Source organism: Manis javanica, chromosome 1 (genome assembly GCF_040802235.1).
Source record: "Manis javanica isolate MJ-LG chromosome 1, MJ_LKY, whole genome shotgun sequence".
Classification (NCBI taxonomy): domain Eukaryota; kingdom Metazoa; phylum Chordata; class Mammalia; order Pholidota; family Manidae; genus Manis; species Manis javanica.
In genome coordinates, this window is record NC_133156.1 from 193,991,713 (window position 1) to 194,013,636 (window position 21,924).

At 36.1% G+C, this 21,924-nt stretch overlaps 1 long non-coding RNA gene across 3 annotated transcripts in view; it reads right to left on the reverse strand.

Annotated features, from left to right (window-relative positions):
* Window positions 1–21,924, reverse strand: part of LOC118968048 (uncharacterized) — a 609,616-nt gene that overhangs the window by 375,699 nt on the left and 211,993 nt on the right. For all 3 annotated transcript variants that reach the window (XR_012121169.1, XR_012121171.1, XR_012121168.1), the window contains exon 2: window positions 5,743–5,804. This is a non-coding gene — a long non-coding RNA (uncharacterized lncRNA). The remainder of the gene's footprint in view (window positions 1–5,742; window positions 5,805–21,924) is intronic.

The window sequence follows — 21,924 nt, forward strand, 5'->3', positions numbered from 1 at the left end:
TGCATATACATTTTACACAATCAAAATTGGACTACACATACTGGTCTTGATTTTTTTTCACTTCATTTTATTCTGATTTATGTCTAGATCTATCCAAAACTATTTTTCTTATTATTTTAATGGCTATATAGTATTTCATAGTATAAATATCATACTTAATCTTAGCTTTCACCTTGCTTTTACTATTGTTCCTAACTTACCAGTTAGTTTCACATACACATTTAAAAAAAAAAACATGTTTCCTCTACTATATCTTTATTTACATGCAAGTTTTTTTGCAGTACAGATTCTTAGAAATGGAATTTCTCCATCAAAGATATGGGAATTAAAAACTGTAATAGGTCCTGAAAAACTGCCCTTCCAAAAGGGCTCAATCATTTTCTTTTCTTACCTACAAAAAGCAAAAGAGGGCCCATTTCTCCACAACTCACGGATTCTAAATATTTTTCATAATTTAAAAGTTCATCAACCTAATGTATCAAAAATGGTATCTCATTTTTAATTTTCATTTTCAGCTTCATTTAAGATGTTTAATTGCCATTCTCATTTCTTCTATGAACTGCCTGTTCACATCCTACACCCGTTTTTGCATTGTGATTTTTTTCCTTAGTCTTTTCTAAAAGCTCTTCGCTTGACTTTTAACTTTACATATAATGTAAATATACAGTGGCTTTTGTCTGTTCCTTTCCCAACTAATGATTATAAAAATCATCTTGTGTTATATTTTCATACTTTTATGGTTTTTACAGATCAGATTTTGAGTATCTCTGGAATTTATTTTTCTGCACAGTAGGAAAATAACATGCTTTTTAAAAAACTCCAGATATTTCTTATTGCCATCCAAATACAGCCACCACTGCTACAGATAGCCATGGAGCCCAAATACCTAGGTTTGAATCCTGGCAATCCTTTCTACTTCAGTGTTCATCTGTTAACTTGAGATAATATACTTACAGCTCACAGGATTATGGAGAATATCAATTAAGATAAGAAATATAAAGAGAATAGCTCATAGAGGAAATGCTCAATAAACATTATTATTTGAACATAACTCTAACACCTTGTGCTTCCACGTGTCTTTCTATTTCTGGAACTTCTCTCAAAACTGAGGGCCGTGTCTTGATTTAGATTTTCATGGGATGAACCCCGTTATGAAACCAAGGGCTCCTTAAGGAATGGCACTTGGAAACAATAGACATTTTCATTTCCTTGGTGGCCAGAGTATTTCTAAAGTACTTGAGCCCTGAGGGCGTCACTTAAGAGTAAAGTGCTGGCTGATGCAACTTGATTATATCACAGCATTTTGAGTCTGGCTGGCAATGCCTTGCTTAATCCTAAGAATGTGTTGGACACTTAACTATGCATTTTAAAAAGACTTGTGGGTAACCTCTGTCAGACAGCCCAGCCCTGAATGTCCAGTGGCCTATGATGTGTCTGAGAATCCCAGACTTAGAGGCTGAGCCTCAGTGGACAAAGGGACAGCCTAGTGGCTCATCTCTCTGAGAGATCAGAGGACACATGCCTGGTGTGTGCCACTCGTGCTGCACAGGCTGAGATTCCCCAGAGGAAAAAAAGCCAGGTTTCCAGGGACACTCAGGCTGTCAGAAGACCCCCGTCCCTCTTTTCAGCTGTCTCTCTAACTTGTTACTCTACTTTTTGACTAAGGATCTTTAGTTCTTTAGAGGATAGGGAGTGACATTAAAGCCTGCTTGTGCTTTATACACACTCTGTGAACCCAATTCTCTATCAAAGTCCAGTTAAACTAATTTTAAAAAGAATCTCTTCCTAGTTCCATCCTGTGGGTAAAATTGCAATATTTCCAGAATCTCTCACCTGGCCTTAGCTCCATATTAATAGGTGTTCCCAAGGGGTGGAGAGAGGTAGTCCATCTCCATATCAGTAGGTAATTACCAGGGCAAGGGAGGGCATATCTGGACCAGAGAGGTTGGGTGATGGCCTCTTCTTTTGCAGCCAGTTGCAAGAGACACGGGAGAGCAGAAGTGGACTGCTTGTAAGAAATAAACAGGTTTCTCCTACTTTACTTCTCCTTTTGACTGATTTCAAAGGTATTTTGCCCTGGTTTCCCCCCTGCACCACCCCACCACCAAGTTACACATCTCTAAAAGTCTGTAACCCGAGGAAATTGAAGAAGGGCATTATATTTTGTCCAGCACCAGTATACAGTATAGTATTCCATAAATATCTGTGGTTATTATGATTATTAGATACATAATATTGACTTAGCACTGTTTTAATCTGCTAGGGCTACTTTAACAAAATACCATAGACTGTGTGGCTTAATCAACAGAAATTTATTTCTCACAGTTCTCAAGGCTGAGAAATCCAAGATCAAGGTTTGGGCAGATTCAGTCTTGTTGAGGGCCTGCTTCGTGGCTTATAGACAACTGCCTTCTAGCTGTGTCTTAATACAGCCTTTCCACAGTGGGGCTCCTGAATAGAGAGATGTCTCTCTCTTCCCTTCTTTTATAAGGACACTAATCCTATCATGAGAGTCCCACTCTAATGATCTAATCTAATTACCTCCCAAAGGCCCTACCTCCAAATACCATCACACTAGGGCTTAGGGTTTCAACATATAAATCTGGGGAGGACATAAACATTCAGCCTATAGTAAGTACTGTGAGCCAGGCACCATGCTACAGGCTTTACACATATTATCTCAATTAATCCTCCAGCAACCCTTTGAAACTGTTCTATGTATTATCCAGAATATATAGAGGAGGAATCAATCAGAGGCACAGTGTGGCTGAGTAACTTGCTCACAGTTAGAGTTAATAAGTGGTAAAACTGACTTGAAAACCTCCTCTCTGAACCCCTATGATAAAACTGTCTGCCTTGTTGCCATGCTGTTCTAGCAGGAAAAAGAGATAACTTCATTTTTTAAAAAAAATTCAGGAGAGATTTGTTTGTTTTCTTAAATATGCTTTTTTCTCCTTCCCTAATCCTCACTTCTTAAAACAACAAAACAAAACCACCTCTATTAATCATAATAAATTAGTTACAATCAGTTATAATAAAAATGCAGCAGAGAATGAACATTGAAGGATTAGGTAAACTAGTAGAAATGAATGAAAACATTATCATCCTATCAAATACTTTGGAAGTACCTAGCCGTTATAGACTGAACTGTGTGCTCTCAAATTCATATGGTGAAGTCCTAAACCCTCAGAATGTAACCATGTATTGGAGGAAAAAGTCTTTAAAGAAATGATTAAATTAAAATGAAGACTTTTGGCTGGACCCAAATCCAACATGACTGGTGTCCTAATAAGAAGAGGAAATCTGGACATAAAGAGACACTGGACACATGCACTCAGAGGAACAACTGTATGAAACTCAGGGAGAAGGCAGGCATGCGCAGGCCAAGAAGAGGCCTTCAAAGAAAGCACTCCTGCTTGCCACCCTGATCTCAGACCTCCAGCCTCCAGAACTGTGAGACAATAAATCTGTTATTTCAGCCACCCAGTCCTTAGTATTTTGTTACAGCAGTCCTAGAAAAATAATACACTGTTATTATTATCAAAGAAACATGGGAAGGCAGAATGTGGGGTGCACTGGTAATTTTGCTCTAACCCAGGATCTCTGTACAGGCTGCTAGTAATTTGCAAGAATGTTTTAAAGTAGTAAATTAAATTGACAGCGTTAAGGGTACAAAGACAGTCTTAGGCCTAGGGAAAATAACTACATCCCATCCTGTGAACATTTCATTCACCACCCTTGTTGTGATCACCCTTGTATTCTCCAGAAGTGGATGGGTGTGCTGAGTAGGCTAAGAATACATCCAACTATAGAGAAATATCTACAGTTAGCTAGAGACATGGCATGAGTTCTAACCAGAAAACTTCTCCTTAATATACAGTGCAGATTAGATGCATGACAAGGAGCAAGAAATCAACTAACTTCTGCTACATGTGGTTTACCACTCACATTACCTCATCACAGCAATGGCTCCTCTTTGCCATCAGTCAATGGGCTGGGATCAAAATCAAACACTGACCTGAGCTGGAATGTACGAGCACAACCATACTCCCCCAGGAGCTGTGGGATAACTGGCTTTATTCCAGGAGAAGTCAGCCTTCCGTCATCACTGCTCACAAATAACCTTTCTTCTGTTTGTTTAGATCTTAATGACCTCAACCCTTCACAAGAGGCTTGCCTCCTTTATTTGTCTTGATGTGAAGACAAAATGGCAGAGAAGCCAAAGAAATTAATATAACTCAAATGTAAAGTAAAATCTATCTACTAGTGTGTTATGCATGCTTGTGTGCCTCACTGGCATGCACCAGATTGGACTAAATGGCAAGAATTTCCCAAGGGAAGATAACCTCCAGAAACTGCTAGAAAAGCTTTATTCCCTACACTCGGCAAATTATTTAATTTAAACACTATTTGATATGACTCTCTGAGGAGAAGGGTGCTTTCCCAGATCCATTTTTAATTGGTTGGTGTGTATATGCATGTTGTGTGTATGGAACCAAAACCTCAAACACATTCGCTGCTGTAAAGAGTATGCATAAGCTTCTGATTTCAGAATCAGGGACTGCAAATTGCCATCTAAAACTAGGAAAATAATGAAATGCATATGTAATTTCTTTCCCTTTTTTGGTGAGGAAAAATGGGCGGAGGTTCAGTTGTTCAGCAACTAGGGTTCCCACTCCAGGCAGTTTCCATTGTCTTAGATACAAGTAAGTATTTTTTAAAATCGTGTGTGTGTGTGTGTACAGACACCACAGCTAGATAATTTCTCACAGTAGAAAATGGTCACATTCACTGATGCATTTTACCAAAGCAGGAGAAGCAATGCAAAGAGAAACTAATCAGTTTTCATCAGCACTGGGCAGTGCTGTATCATGGGCCAGAAAGATAATTTATGGTATTCTTTTAATCCTTCTGCTTCCTCCACTAGCTTAACTTCTACTGCTTTCCTACTACATATTAATAAGTAAAGGATACCCACTGAAACAAAACCATGAGTGTCCAATTATGTATTTTGCTAAATTTTATCATGAAAAATACTGCTTTTTTAAAGAGTTTACAGATCACATTAAAGGATTCAAATGAATGTCCCTGCTAGAAGAATTTCTTCACATAAGGTTGCACAGAAGGGCTAACCCTGACACAAATGCAAACCTGTACACGCAGTGCCCGTACTGGAGATAGTCTTGTTATCCTGGTTAAATCAATTTAAAAGCAAATAAGCATTAGACAATAATTTCAATATTAACTTACCCTTCCTGCTTCTTCATCAGAGTGAGCTAAAGTATGTGAACTCCCTTTCACTCTTGACCTAGGCTTCCTCTAGTTCTCTCCCTGTGTGGTGCCCTCCACACAGGTAAAATGACCTCCTTTCTGCTACCAGCCTAGTTATTTATTGACATAAGCTTGCATTGTGCAGTATTATCAGCTTAATGCATAATTCAAAATCTCTTGCATGGGGCCTGCACTTTTGCCTTATCCCCTGCATTCTGAATGAAAGATAAGGGGAAGTATTTCCAAAATGGGCACATGAAAGAATTCCTGAACATTAACATCACTCCCCACTGCATGTCAGCCTGCCCCTATCCCTCCAAAAACTGCACCTTGTAGCTCACATACACTCCACAAAGGCACCATCCTGAGAAGAAAACAATCCCACAAGTGGTCCAGAAGTTTACACTGAGTGGGAACCTGAGAACCTTTGGGATAAAGACATCTCTAAAGTGGAAAAATCACAATCATTACCTTAAGAGTCACATTCTAGACTGGCAGCCAGATGTTTTCAGCAAAGCAACAGTTTCACAACTCTGTAATTCAAAAAAAAAAAAAGAAAAAAGAGCCTTAGAATATTTCTTTCCAGTGGGGCAGGGGCAGCTGTGTGTGTGTTGGAAGAGAAGAGAGAGGGGCAAATGGGAAAAGGGGTAGATTTTAAAGGCTTCTTAACATGTTGGAGGGAAGAATTAAAGAAAGGAAGCCAAATGAAAGGGTGGGGCTGGGGAACAAAAGGCAAAGGAATGGAAGTGAAGGGTTAAGGTGCAGACTGTTGGGACAGCAGGAAGGGGAAAAAAAGGTAAGTTTGAGAAGAGAGGGCTTCAAGATCAACTATATTAGAAGGTTAATTCAGTCAAAATCAATTCAGTAAAAGCAGCTCAAGTGATTTTTTTCCCATACTGAATTGACTGCCTTCTGATAGAATTGATTAAATTAACTAGTTTTTTTTTTTTTTTTAAATGATGTGTGAAGAGAGAAAATGAGTGGATAAGCTCACCTGCAAATAGACAGATCCAGGTAACTTGTATGCTCTGATTTGAACACATTAACTTTAGCAGCATAAAAATAATAGACACACACACACAGGCACACACACAAATATGTATTCATTTGCATATGTGTGGCTAGGCTGAATTTTGTCAAAAACTGCCATCACTGTCCCCCAGAGTATTTGTTTACATGCATACTATATACATACACGCATATGCTATACATTAGGAGGTTTTCTCTTTCTATAGTCCAAAAATTGTCTTTTTGGAAAGCAGTTTATCCTTGCTAGAGTAAGTAACCTGTATATGTACCAGCACCATTTGTCAGCACTATTTTTAAAAGGTTGACCTCCCCCCAACCCAGTGAACTTTTGTCAAAGTCAGGACATGATACTAAAAAGCATAAGCTCACCAATATCATTTGGACTTACTACTAAATACGGGATTCTAGTAGATGCTTTTTACATGCATTTTCAGTCCACCAAACAATAATTCCTCCTTTTTTATAAACATAAAGACAAGAATTATTAAAAAATTAAAGACATTTAGAATAATGGCCCTCCACACGCAAAGTATTTATTTCAACTTTCATCATTCATAGTTTATTGCATTGATTTTTTTTCATCAGTTTAGTTAGTATTAGCCTTCTACTGAACTCATCAATAAGAAATGAATTTTGGTAACTCTCAAATCCACTATATTATTTTTTCCTTTTATTTGTAGTCAATTTTTCTTCTCTCCATGGTATTACTGCAATAAGTTAGTCATTATTTCTTTATGCTTTCCCTTCTTTCCTTAGTATTTCATTTCCCTTTACAGCACATCTTGTGATCACAAAGAAAACAGAGATACTTATTTCTTTTAACAGTTGAAATTGCTGCAAGTGATTTAGCTGTCATTTAATTTGATTCCTCTCTTCTGTCTGTGGAGAAATATGTTTAATGTACTGGAAATTATGTTAATAAGAAAAAGCATTATCTCATTTAATGAAACAAATATACAAATATTTCAAAATAAAATAAAGAGGCAATCTTCACTGAGAAAAATGTCTCTTATGGTTTGCATAAATAAACAAATGAGAAAAAACTCATGAATACATTGAAACACTGACAAAAATTATGTCTCACATCCAAAAGGGGAGGGGAAGCTTGGATACTGAATTACCCACAATTTAATCAAATATTTTTTAAATATGGATACATATTAAGGATAAAATTATTAATTTCATACTTATGATCACCTCAAAAAAATATTTTATTTTTCTAGAATGGACACTGAGTTTTTGAAAAGTTTTTTTTGTAAGTTTTTCTCTTCTATTTCAATTGGTCTTTCAATGAGCTATTGCTTGGATTAATAATTATCAGCAATCTCATTGAAAATATGACCCAACCCATGTAACTATAAGAAAGGTTAGAATTCCTTTGATTTTGCTAATCAAAACAGAGTCAATGAACTCGTTCCAAAGCTTTTATATATTAAAATGTATCTAATGCACAAAAAGGTTAAATAAATATTGTTAGTGATTTGAGCAAAACTTGAAGCAATTATATAATAAAAGCATGACCACAGTAACAGAAACACATAATTAGCAACTTAATTACTGGCATGAAGACAAGCTAAAGATGTCAATAAAAAAAAAAGACTTCAGTGACAAGCCGATTTTATTCTCTACTGCAATTTGTGAGAAATGGCCACCACCTGAAGAGCAAAACCATTTTTATACAAACTACCTACTCCTCCACAAACTAAAATATCCAATTTAAAATATTTCTGATTTCATGTCGTTGCATGGTGAATCATTACATTTTCTCCCATTTTCGATTAGCACTTTCTCCTCTCTGAAAATATAATATTTCCAGTCCGCAAGTAAAGAACATTGTTTTTTTTAAATGAGTTAAAGTAGCAGGAGTTGTTTCAATTTCCTTTTTTTTCCTGCTTCAATAATGTGCATGACAGAAATACATCCTTGTATATGCCATTCCAAATATCCTATCTTTTCTCACCCATGCTTCAGCTGAGAAACACGCATAAACCATGGATTATTTTAAAAGGAGATAAGTGCCAATGAGAGTAGAAATACTTAGGCTACTTGGGCATTCCTCTAGGTCTTTCACAATTTCTTTCTTTCCCTCATCTCTGTATTTAAAGTTTTAGGTGAGAGGTAAAGGAGAGAGATGTATAAGTTCAGTTTATTGTGATATGATCTACTTGTATTTTTTCATAATTGCAAGATTCTGATTTTTAAACAGGCCTGACTACTTATTTTAAAGTGTTCAATAAGTGCTTACTACCTTCTATATCACTGGTATTTAACTAGTAGCAGAAGACAGAGACATCTCAAGATAGGACCATACTGAAATTTCTATCTTTTGATAAAAAGTGATTCATCTTGGCTAGTGTTCAATAGCCACTTGTACAAGTTCAATGCATGGAGTAAAATCATAAAAGCCAGACTTGCTAAGAAATTTGGTCTATAAATACCCTTGGAGCATTATGGAATACACTTAGAAAATAAACTCTAGCCACTAAGGATATAACAAATAAGAACTCCTCATGACAATGCCTTTTATAGTTAATTTACTGATTCTAATCATTTTTGACATATAGTTCCAATCAGATATCCTAACTAAATAATCAAGTCTTGAGAGAAGTCTAAATAACACAAAATCACAGTTTCCAAGGAAATTAAAAATGTTTCAAAAAGAATATTTTATTTGGTTATAATTTGATAAATGCAAAAAAAGCAAATAATTAGAAGACGACTTATAAACGTCTTGGCTAATTTACTGCTTACTAGAACCATTCATTTCTTAACATATATTTGGATCAGAGGTCCCTTGCTTCTAAAAAAGTTCTCTTTTCCAGTGATCTCTTGATCACTGTTCATTATATGTATCACCATGAGCTTCTAAATTTCTGTCTTAACCATAAGCCAAAACTTACCTGTGTTTTTCAACTGTAATTATCTAGGCTTGAAACTCTCTTTTCTCCTATATTTTTATGGTCCCAACACAGGTTTACATTAGCAAGCATGTTAATTCACAAACTCTCAAGGAAGACCTCCTATATTAGCCATTATGGAGGATGCTTAAGGAATGGCACCTGGCTTTGGAAAGTTTACAGCCTAGTTAAGATGGTGTGCCCAAAGGTAATGCTACCTCATAATTCAAGTGTAGTTGTGATAAATGCCAAGTAGCTAACACAATAAATATAAGAGGACTCATAGAATAAAGGAAGTACAGTGTCTTTCTAGGTAGACCCCTTTGTAAGTGGGTAGGTATTACAGAGAGAACTTTATAAAGCTTTAAAATATAACATTTTGTTTGAACTTATGAGCTAAACAGCCCAACATAGATGAAGATATGACACTCAAAAAGGTTAATAATTTACCCAAGCAAAAATATATTAGAATAGGGTCTCAATTATAGTTCTGTTGACTCTAAATTCAAGTCATGAAGAAGAAAGCATTTGAGATGAAATAATGATCAAGGAAGTACGTCAAGTAGAGAGGAATGGAAAGTATTCATGAAACACGTGCAGGAAAAAGGTGGGTTGCTTACCTAGGGGAGGGCAGCAGGAACAGCGAGAGCAAAGAGTAGAAATAAAAAAGGAGCAATTGAAAATTGGGAATGTGTTATCTTGGCAGTGAGGGGTCTTTGACAGTTTCTGAACAGATTTCCTGAATACAGAATGAAACATGAACTGAAAAAGCGAGACAAAAAGCAAAAGGTAAATGTTGATGTTGTTCTTCCCAGCCTCATCTCCCTGGCAGCCATCCCCCAGCTGCTGGGAGTGTTGTTTGCTAAAGCCCTCAGCTTCCCCATTTTCTATAGAACTGTCCTCATCTTTGATGATCCACTTCACAGAGAGGTTAGAACTCCCTCTACTATCAACAAAGACTGCCTGATATTGTGGCCTGGGAAAAGTGGCACAAAAGCCAGCTCCTTCAACTTGAGAGACATCAACTCTGTGGGGTAGGCTGAAGCTAGAATTCTAGCTGAGGCCACAGGCGCTATCCTGCTTCCTCACCCTGCTTCTCCTCTTCAGTGCTTCCTTGTCTCAGGCTCTGCTGCTAGGGAACCTGACTGGTGAGGAGGCAGTGAGTGCCTCCACCATCTTCCTCCCCCTTGGGGGGAGAAGGACTCACGATGTTAACAGGGGAGTGAAAGCTGCTTTATCTAACTCACCCAGAAAATAATTAGTGCACAGAAAAAGCAACCAAGGCAAACATGGAGACTATCTATATGTGTTTTGCTTTTCTGGGCTTCCTGGCTTTAATTTGTTCAAAGAATAAAATTTGGGTGGTGTCTTTGGAGGAATAATTCAACCTTTCTAGTCTGCATAGAAGCTATAATGATGACTCTCCTTGGAGTAAATGTGGGTAAAACAAAATAGTCTCTTAAAGTAATAACCCACCAGAAACTCTGGCTTTCCCTACCCAAACCCCATCAGAGCATCACAGCTTAGTAAATTATGAACTTCTATTTCTCACCCAATGGGAAACATTCCCACTTTCTGAAACAAATTCTAGATTTCTATCTGTGTAAACCAGGAAATGAAAAAAAAAGGTAATATTTTATAATATTTGAAAACAAAAGAACTTACATATTTTTTTCTTTAAGTAATCAGATTTCTCTTGCACCCTGACATAAATACCATAGTACCTTTTATTTAATACAATGCATCAATATTCTCCATTAGGGAGAATATCACACCACTTAGGGACATTAAATATTGTTTGGGGCCAGGTGAGATTTCCTGACTTTTCTTAAAAAAAAATCTGGTGCTAGTTAAGATGAGGATTATTTGCCACAGAAGAAAAATTTTGTTCAATGAAATTTCAGAATATAAATTCTCAGACACCTCACAACAGGTCTATGATGAAGTAAGGAAGCAGAGACAGAAGGGGTAGCTATGACCCATGGGAGAAAATGAAGATGTTCTGCCCAAACCACAAAACTTCATGAGTTAATATAGCTCAAATTTTCTTTTCTTCTTAATGAGACTCCTTTAGTTTTCATGAGATTTCTTTAAAACAATGTGGGTCTAATCCTCAACCTTTCTGTCTCTTCCTATACTGATAACTACCTGATAGTCAACCTTCTTTTCCTACCAACAAATTTATGTTCAGAATCCTGCTTGTGCAAAGATGTCAAGGAGAATGTTAAAACTCAACAGGAGTGTTCTCAAACTTGAGCAAGCTTCACCTGGAGAGTCCATTAACACACAGATTCCTGGGCCTTACCTCTGGCATCTTGGATTCAGCAGATCTGAGGACAGTCCAGGAATCTCTTTTTAGCAAGCACTGTGGTTGATTGTGGTGCAATGTCTGCCGAAGAGACCTTGAAAGCCACTTCTCTAGTGAACTCATATTAGCCTTTGAACCTTATTTATGTATAGTTCATAATTTCCTTTCCACAAACCTTTTTTCCAGCCTAGATGACTGGGTTATGGTAATGCCACCAGGGGAGCGACAGAATCTAAAACGGGAATCATTTGGGGAGATTTGGGTTTCAGATCACTTTTGAAAATGGATTCTCATCATTTTCAGTGATGCATATAAAAACTGAGTAACCATTGCCTAAGTGCACATTTAGCAGAGTATAAACTACAAACTTGTTGTTGACTTATTTCCCCTGAAAGTTATGAAGAAATACTCAGAAAAAGATATTTCACCTCCATTTGGAATAAGGTAATCCCTCTTTAGTGTCATGTAAGGTACATAACTATGCACCCAAACTGATAAGCCCAAACTCAGTTTTTCATATTTCTGTCAGTTTCTGAAAATAATCATTTGGGACCACTAAAATAAACCCCAATAGTAATGGCAATAATGAAAATGAAAGGGGCAGGCCTTACCACATCTAAATGTAAAGACAATTACTATTAGATGCTTCCCCAAAGAAATTGTCTCTGAGGCAAGTAAAATGAAGCTGAAACACAAAGGGCTTACGTAATTGTGGGCTGTATGGAAAAAGGTGCCATGGAGAAAGGTGCTTTTTTTAATTGAATGTAATCCAATAAAGATTTGGCTGGCTACATATTTAAAAGGTTGGGAATGCTTGCAGAAATTGATTCATTCACACTGTTGTGAATCATTTAGCACACACTTCAGTAACATCTTAGTCTCTGCCTCCCACTTTTCTAAGAAAGGCTGTTCATCAAAATGAAGACTCATAGATGCAGCCATGGGAATGGGACAGAGATGAGAACAAAAGCCACCCCTTGTGGAATGGGTTTTCCTTCTCTCGGGGCAGATGGGTTTTGCTTTTTGGTTTTCTTATTTTTCTTTGAGGGTCAAAGGTTTGCAGCATCGTCATGTTAGTTAATGTATAGATTATCAAACTGGGATCATTATTACAGTTACATAAAAACAAAAGCAAATCCTATATTTAGCAAATGCTTTTGAATGTGCCTGACTCAAAAAGCACACTACCCACTTCACTTAAATGCAGCTCTCCTCCAAATTATAAGATTATAGAGTAAAGGAAAGCATTACTACAAATGATCTAAATTAAATTCTTAAAAGCCTCTGCATTTGTAAAAATCTTACTGTGATTATAAAAGTAAATGTCTTTCTTCAAAGAAATTCATAAGATATTTTAGGGCATTTTTGAAAAAATTACAAATATGTCAATTCAGTGATAGACTTTAAAAACAATGCAACATTAGAAAAAGCCCATGTAATAGCTGAAATTCACACGTACACACATACATACATAGAACTAATAATTTAATAAAGCAAATAAAATTTGCTAGAATTACCAGTGGCATTTGAAAGTGCCAGTATTACTAGTATTTTAAAAAGCAAAAGATGATAAACTACCATAGAAGTAAAATATGCCAGTGATAAATCATTAATGGTTAGGGCTGACAAAATATATTTTCAACTAATTAAAATAACAAAAAAATCATAGTAAATAAAAATTCACATAAAAAATATGAGTTTCTTTTCTGAAAAATGGATAAAAACAAATGTAGAGATTTATAAAGCCAAAGTAAGATGAAAGAGAGCAGTGGACGGGATCAAGAAGTGTACTAACATTGCCTTATAGATTCTTCACTCACTACACCATGATCACAAGTCACAAAGTGAAGCTAGTAGATATTTGCCCCATTCACAAAAGGGTCTTTTTCTACAATTATTAATTGTATTAATTTATTAATTAATATTAATTATATTAATTTTCTACAATTAGTAATTTCTAATAACTAGCTGTACTAACATCATTTTCATTTAGTGAAATGGTAATAGGAGGGAAAAGTAAGGAGAAGGAATTCTTTTTTCAAGTACCTGTGGTAATATAGAATACACAAATAATCCAAAAAACAGCTCACTTAAAGGTCAGTTACATTTGGTTTTAAGATGCATGATATACGTACTGATATCCACTTAATGCATCTCTTTGAAAGAAGTAAAGGTAACGAGAGACAAATTTATGGCTTTGTCATTTAGACTAAAGCAGAAACTGTGATCCTTAATTCTTTATTTTCAAACACCTATTTCATGTCTTCAATATGTTGATAAGGTCTATTTTTTTAATGTAACTCTCATAACCACCCTATTACTATCACCATTTTATAGATGATGATAAGGGAAGAGAGTAACTTGCCTGGCTTTGAGCTTTCACGCCGCACCTCACCGGTTCTTATTCTAAATCAAAGGCAAAGCAAAGACATCCATGCAGTCACCATTTCATAACACTTGGTCACAGTTTTTGTTCTCGAACCTTGGTCAAATACCTTATTCTCTGTGTAAGGAAGTTACAAAAAGGAATTTCTTACCATGGATTCCCTTTACCTCCGTTTGTATACTTACTTTTCATTTGCGTAAGAGGAACAATCTGTGACTAGTCATCTGAATGCTGAAAAAGTGATTCCTGTAGACTGAGGATGAACTTGTATACCATTTAATTTTAAATGGTGGCTCTCAACCCTGGCTGCACAATTAGAATCACCCGGGAGCCCTAAAAAAAAATCCTTGCCCAGGCCCCATCCCCAGAGATGCCAACTAAATGGGCTCGGGTGGGGCCCAGGCACTGGTTATTTTTTTCAAAAGCTCCCTGGGTGACTCTAATGTGCAGCCAGTGTTGAGACCCACTGATTTTACAGCCTGGGTACTGAAGCCAAGGTAGAACTACATAACAAAGCAGGAGAGTTGATTTCTAACCTGTGGTGTACAACAGATTTATTTGTAAGCAATAACATGGGAATGATAGTGTATTACATATGAAAGCTAAAGAATTAAATTGGAAGCTTTTCTTCTTCCAGACAAGGGTTGAGCTGAAGCTCAAGGCACATGGTTTGGTTTCTTTGAGGAGAGGAAGTGGGACATGAGTACAAAAATAAAAGTATATTATTAGCACCAATTCTTTAAAAAAGTCAATGTTCTCCATTTAGGCAGGGGGAACAAATGTGTTTGATAAATACATGTTAAAAGCTAGCTTAGAATAATTTTTGAATTGCATTTTCTCAACACTTCAAGTTCACATTTACTTTCATACAGTTTAAGATCCTTGGAAGCAATGAGGTATTGTTATAAGGTGGATGGATTCATCTTCCAACATATTAGGATAATGACACTGCCCACATTCAGGTTTCAACCTTTACCTGAGAAATCTCTGCTAGGAAAAAAAACCCAACCCTGAAAGACATGTGTCAAAACTTAATCACTCAACTTATCAAGCAAAGAGTTACAAAAAAAAAAAAAAAAGATGACAGACCACCATTTTCTTTTAATATTTAAATAAAAGTATTCCAAATAGCAGCGACATGCAAAACCATTTTAACTCCACTGATACTTGGCAGGTGTGTAGTCACGGCACTGTGCTAACAGTAGAATTGTGAATGCCCTAAAGTAAAACAGTAGGGCAGATATTTCACTAAATTTTAGATTCCTTTTTAACTCTGGTGGTAGAATTGGTTGACATGATAATTATGTTATATAGAAATTTATTGTATTTTGGTATCAGGCAACATCCCCTGACCTATATTTGTACCTGTGATACACCTGAAGTTTTCATGGAAAGCAAGGCTAGTACAAGAGTGATGAGGAGCTCAAACACAATGCTTGACCTAAATACGTTATGTAGTACTGGGTGTCTGTTAAATAGGTCAGCCTGGGCTCTTAAAAGTTATGCAAAACTTATTTCTGCCACACAGGAAATATGTCACTAGTCAAGCTGTATAAAAATCAGCTTTCTAGGCATGAAGAAAATGCTTCTCTTGTGGAGTGCGGGGAGCAGGAAGGATTATTTTGCCATACATAAAGTGTCTTAAATATTATACTACACTTGTCCTATGTCTTTAGGCCACAGAAAGTAATCAGAGCAATGAAACTGATGAAATGCCTAATGATTCTGGGAATCATTTAAGTGGATGGGAGTTCTTTGAACAGTGCTATAGAAATATTTATTCTTCCAGCAAAAGCAAATGGGATTTCAAAGGTACACAAGTCCCAGGAACAAAACCAAAGTCTCATCAGGACTAAGGTGGTTCTACCTATATCTCCACTCCTACTTTGGACAAAGCTTTCTTATTCTTAACCTATGAGGCTTCATTATTCTTAAAACATCAGGTAAATAGCTTGCAAAACCCTCTGAATGTTCAAATAAATAATATTAGATGGTGCTAAGGTTTCTGCCTGACCACTAGGCACTAAGAACAGGCAATGTTTCTCAAAGTGTGGTCTCAGGGATCAACAGCATCAATATCAACTAAGAAAGTGTTATAAACGCAAACTAAACCCCACCACACAGAGATCCACTGAAACAGAAACTCCAGGGTTGGAGCAGGATGATTTGTGCTTTAACTAGCCCTCCAGTTTGAGAACCCATGAACTAAACTATCAACTGCTTACATCCACTTGAGGGTGGACATAACAGTTCCAACTTAACAAAACAACTCTTACTTATCCTTAACAATTAGGGACAAGAATTAAATAAATTAAAAAACATCCCCCAACCTCATATTATTAGCCAACATTAACCTCTTCCTCCAAATAAACTTTTTATAAACAAGGGGCAAATACAGTGTTTATAACAGGTCCAAAACTCTCTCCAACTTGAACTTACAAACTCTCATGGAACTTTTCTGCTTTTGGAAACATGAATTATAGCAGTGGACTTGTTCAGAAGTAATAAGGTGAGGAAAACAAAAGCAAACTTTTCAGTCCATTCTAATCATATAGTTTAATCCTTAGGGATTAAAAAACAAATTATATAGAGTTTAATTTAAAGAAGGTAATTCATAGTAAGATGCCATTTGTGGGCTTTAAAACACATAGACACACACAAACACACAACTTCTTGAAAGTGTATAAAAATCACTTGGGAATATAAATTCCCCAAATCCCTATAGAGTTGGGAGCATAATCACATATACTAAATTGGATGTTTGGTCCTGATCACTATCTCTTATATGCAAAAATAAAATTAGATACTTTGGACTTCTCATTAAAAGACTGAGATTTTACTTCTCAACTTACTACCCTCCACATATTCTTAGTAGGTTTAGTTTAACATATTTGGGTTCCATTTCTGACAGTGGAAAATCTTATGATTTTGGATGATTGAAAAACATTCATTAAAGAGACAGGAAATGAAGGGTATGCAAATCTGAAGCAAGCTAATAAAATAAATTTATTTAAAGGAAAAAAAAAGCCCTATCTGTTCCTGGTAACACACTAAAAACAAAACTTAGAGCCAAACCAATCACAGCTGCTCAGCTAAACTGTAATACGCTCTGGGAATTAGAATCCACCTTATCCCATTCACCTGTCTGCCGACTGTGAGGCAGCAGCAAAATCTGCATGAGGAAATTCAAAGGCAAAAAGTAAACAAGATTCTTCATTTCACATTATCACACTAGACTCTCAAATAGGTTTTTACTACTAGCTTCTTGCTGATATACTGAACTTCATGGAGGTTAGTCACATACTGCAGGTAGCTTTTGAGTCAAATTCAGTTCCTCTGGGACAAATGATCATTTTCTTCTCTCTCACCTAGTGAATGCAGCAATGCTCAACACATACAGTATTTCTGACCTGGAGGCATTTATGTCCCACCACCTTACCCCCTAATGCATGTAATAATGCTACGCAAAGTGACAAAAATAAGTCTGCCCTTAGTTTGCATATTGAAAACAAAATACATACAATGCTGCTGCTGCTTTTATTGCTTTGTTATTTCATCATTATTCACCACAGTTCTTGCCTTCATTTGCAGAGTTTGGGTTTTAATGTAATGGCCATTCAATAAAAATGTTGCTTTTAAGGGTTTGCATATCATCCCATTTTCTCTTCAACCCTTCAGCAACCATATGGCAAGCAATCAGGTCTGCAATCACTGGGTCCATATTATGTAGAGCATGATTTCGGCATTATGCTATTACCCATCTGTTTCTGTAGAAAAGACATGAACCCGTGTATAAGAGGTCAGTGGTTTCATTGCACACCGTATTCCAGAAATCTATCTCTGTTCACTTGAGATCACTTTTGTGATTTACTCTAGTCTCCAGGCCAGACTTTCTCTCCCTCTTCCTTTTTTTTTTTTAAAGAAGTACAGACAATCAGCACAATTTTTCTGTCTGCCTATTGTATAAAATTATTTGTAACTGTCAAAGTAGGCATTTAAACTTTCTTACTTAAGGATATTTATCCAGAGATTTCTGCACTTAAAAAAAAGGTGGGCGGTGGAGAGAGGAGAAATCAATCTTACCTGATTTTACATTTTTTAACTGTCTATACAATAAAGATGACAGAATTTTCAGGCAGAAGCAGACACAGAGGAAGGGAGAAAGTTCAGGATCCTGCCTCCAATTTGAGGGTCCCTAACATCAACCTAGACTAACCAGTTCTTCTGAGTTCAAAGAAAGATCGCTGTGTCTATACACCCACTTACTTTGCATCTGTGTGTGCACATGCCTGGCCCATGTGTTCACATACATGATTTTTGAGTAGCAGACCAAATTTGAGTGTTGAATGTTAAAATAGTGGAATGCTTAATTGGGTATTTCATCAACAGAGCACTTAGAGTGAACTTCACATGCAGCCAATCACACCTATGGAAAGACAAAGTTTGGAATTTCATGTATTATAATAAGCCAATGACTTTGTTTGGTAAAACTTGTTACAAAATACTTCCATTGTCCTTTATACCGTTTCAAGCTATTACTGGTTTGGAATTGATTTAGGAAGCAGGACAAGAACACACCAAATAGGTCTGAAGCCCCAAGCACAGAATCTTTGACAAAAGCTTTAGGTGCCATCAGGAGTGGCCCAGAGCAGATGTGCTTTTCTACCCCCAGCCAATAGTTCTCAAACCTGGCTGCATATTGGAATCAGTTGGGGAGGTTTAAAAAAAATTATGATACCTGGGTTCAAACCCCAGAGATTCTGATTTGATTAATATGGGTGCAGGATGGATAACTGGATTTTTTAAAGTTCCCCAGATATTTCTACTATGCAGCCCAGAATGTGAACCTCTGGTCCAAAAAAACATTATTAAATAAAGATGATCTTACTTCATTTCACCACTTGAAAAAATACATTAACAGGGTAGTATGTAAATACTACAAAAAATAATGAAAACTTTGAAGTGTTCAAGGTATAACAAGCCAAAAAAATTACAGGCTGACAACCATCAATTACAAAATAAATGTTATTCAACAGTGAAAATAATAATAGTGGTGAGACTTCTATACAGATGTGGCCTACAGCTTTATTTACAACTTCAAGAAACCTGAGTGTCATAAACATGCATAAACAATGTTAATGCTAGAACTTTAGTAAAATACTGCCAATCTATTAAAAAATCTAATTAAAATTATACAATTAAGAAACATAATGTAATAGTTGAAAAAATAAAACTAAATTACTCAGTATTTATTATATACATTCTTATAAGTATTCACATAAAATTGTACAAGAAAAAAGCTACATGTCCCTTTCACAGATCACTTATATTACCGTTAACTCTTAAGGCTTTAATACATGTATTTTGAAATCAAAATTCTTAAGGGCAAATACCTTGGAAAACAAAACTAAATTATACACAGATTTTCAAAAGATGCAGTTTTAGTTATATTAATGTTTAACCCAATTGTCTACAAGCAGGAAAATCTAAAATTAAGGCTGACTCCCAGAACTTAACTCCACAGAACTAACTAAACAGAAAGATGTACAGATACATGGCAAGTAGGTATGTACTGAGGCTGCTGGGATCCTTTTTGAAAATTATCCTGCACACCCCAACAACCAGCCTACAAACAAATAAGTAAATACAAAATAAATTTTTTTAAAAAATTTACTTAATAACTCTTGCTGATCTGAAAGTACCCACTGAGAAAATTGTAGTTTCTCCTCCTCCTCCTGTCTTCTAACACCATCGCCTTCACCACTCTCCTTCTTGCTCCAAGACCATCATTCTTTCACTCCTTCATCCCCTCTCCACACATCAAAATCTGTTCTGAAACTGCATCTGAGCACAGTGAAAACACAGGCACTATGTAGCTTAGCTCCATCTTCCCACGGCCACAGGTATAGCCACCCATAAGAACACAGCTCCATGCAGAGGAAACAGCAGGACTCTAATTTCGCTGGTGCCCCTGTCTACACTGAAAATGGCAAACAGCTGTCTCACCTCCATAGTTTAGACATAAGCACATTATTGAAGTTGATGTATAGAGACTGATTCCAGTGGGGCATGGTACACAGCTACATAAATCCCTTTGAATTTGTTCAACTTCATAGTTCCTCTTCTTTCCTTTAGATATAGCTTTCAATATTATTATCTCTTAATCATTTACTCTTATTAGAATTCACCCTCTACTAGACATGCCCAAAATGCTCAAACCAGCTGAATCAGAGTTTGGTAAAGAGGAAGTGAGCAACCCATTTTTCTTAGTTCTGCTAAAAAGTCACTGTTCATCCTATTCAACATCACTCAGAATGGAAACAGAATGTGTTGATTATGTGTTGATATAATAGTCATTATTCATTACAAAAAAATCATTTCCAAATGTGATTTGAACTGTGTTATAATATAGAACATACATACAGTAAGATTAAATCACCTTAAGTATTCAAACAATGAAGGGAAATATTCCATTTGTGATAGTTAAAATAGTTCCCATGACTCTCAAAAAATTTGGCCCTTTGCTTCCTGGCAGTCAGGAAAAATGAAAGCCATGGTAATTTATTTAGGCTTTATTGTCATAAAGAAAGGAGCACAGGAGTTCTTCAAATTAGATAAAGATTTCCCTGGCACTAAATTTTGGAAGGCTGTCTCATGGGGATATTATACAGATGCCATTGACTAGCATAATGGGCAGAGTCCTTAACCATCTTTTTATTGCAGAAGACACAGAATTAGATTTCTCTGTATGGATTTTGTGTATCCTGCTCTCCCATGGCTTCTGTTTCTTATCCATATTCTCTCTTCACCTTTATTTTAAAAAATATCATTATTATTTTTGTTGAAATATCAATATTATTTTCTTGAAAGTATTATATTACATATACTTTATGAGCTTTCTTAAATATTCTTGGTAATGCAATGTACAGAAAGCAAATAAATATATTTTTAAAGAGTTAATGCAAAAGTATTGATCCATCGGGTTTGGGATCCAATGCTCAGTTGACATTTGCAACTCCTGGTAATTGTAGACAGCTGTGATCTAAATCTTATCCTACTAACATAACAGTCAACAGTCTAGTCTTAAGCATTAGATGCTAAGGTATGTGAGTCATCAGTTAAGGATAAAGATTCTGATTGAGTAGTTCTGGAGTTAGGTCTGAGATCCTACATTTGTAACAAGCTCCAAAGTGATTTTAATGCTGCTAGTCTACAAAACTTTGAATAGCAGGGACAGACAGCCAATCACTGATGTTGCACTGTCTAATGAAGGTACAAAGTATTCTGCATTGCTAACTAGAAGTACACAAGCCTGGGAAACTAAGTGAGCAGGTAGTAGGGTTTCATTCTATGGAGAAAATTATGAAACCTAGCCATATAGTCTATGCAAGCAGTCTGCACTGTACTTCATTTATTATTTTGAGAATAAACAACATAGTTGTTTACTCTTTTCTTTATATTTATCTAAATAAAGTAAGAATGGATATGAGAATATTATATAATTAACATCTTTAAGTCAACCTGTATTACATTGATTATAAGGTCTATTAGTTGATGTGAAGTAAAAATCAGTAGTTTTATTTTTCTGTTTATTCTAAAAGGCTTTTATATATGAGTCAATATTCTATTTTTTGGCAAAAATAATATATAATTCCACACTATCTGATCACAATTTCCCAGTTCAGTATTAAATACGCTAGGGAACATTTTAACTCCGATTCGCTATATCAATCAGATTTTATAATTCATTTTGTTTGGTTGCCTGCATTGCCATTCTGTGGCCAGCCATAGATCAGCTTCCCCTGAGTATAGATATGATTGCCCAGTTTGATGTTCAAAAGAGCCTGGAGGAGCACATTTTTGGTCCCTTGGATTGTCCATTCTCAGGCCCAAGGAGGTACACAGCAGGCTAGGAGGGCACTGTCATAGCTAAACTGTTTGATCTCCGTTGCTGGTTCCCAAAGATACAGAAATAAAAGATGCCTGTGGCTCCTCTATTATTCCATTTTTGTCTTGTTTAAATGTGATGGCCT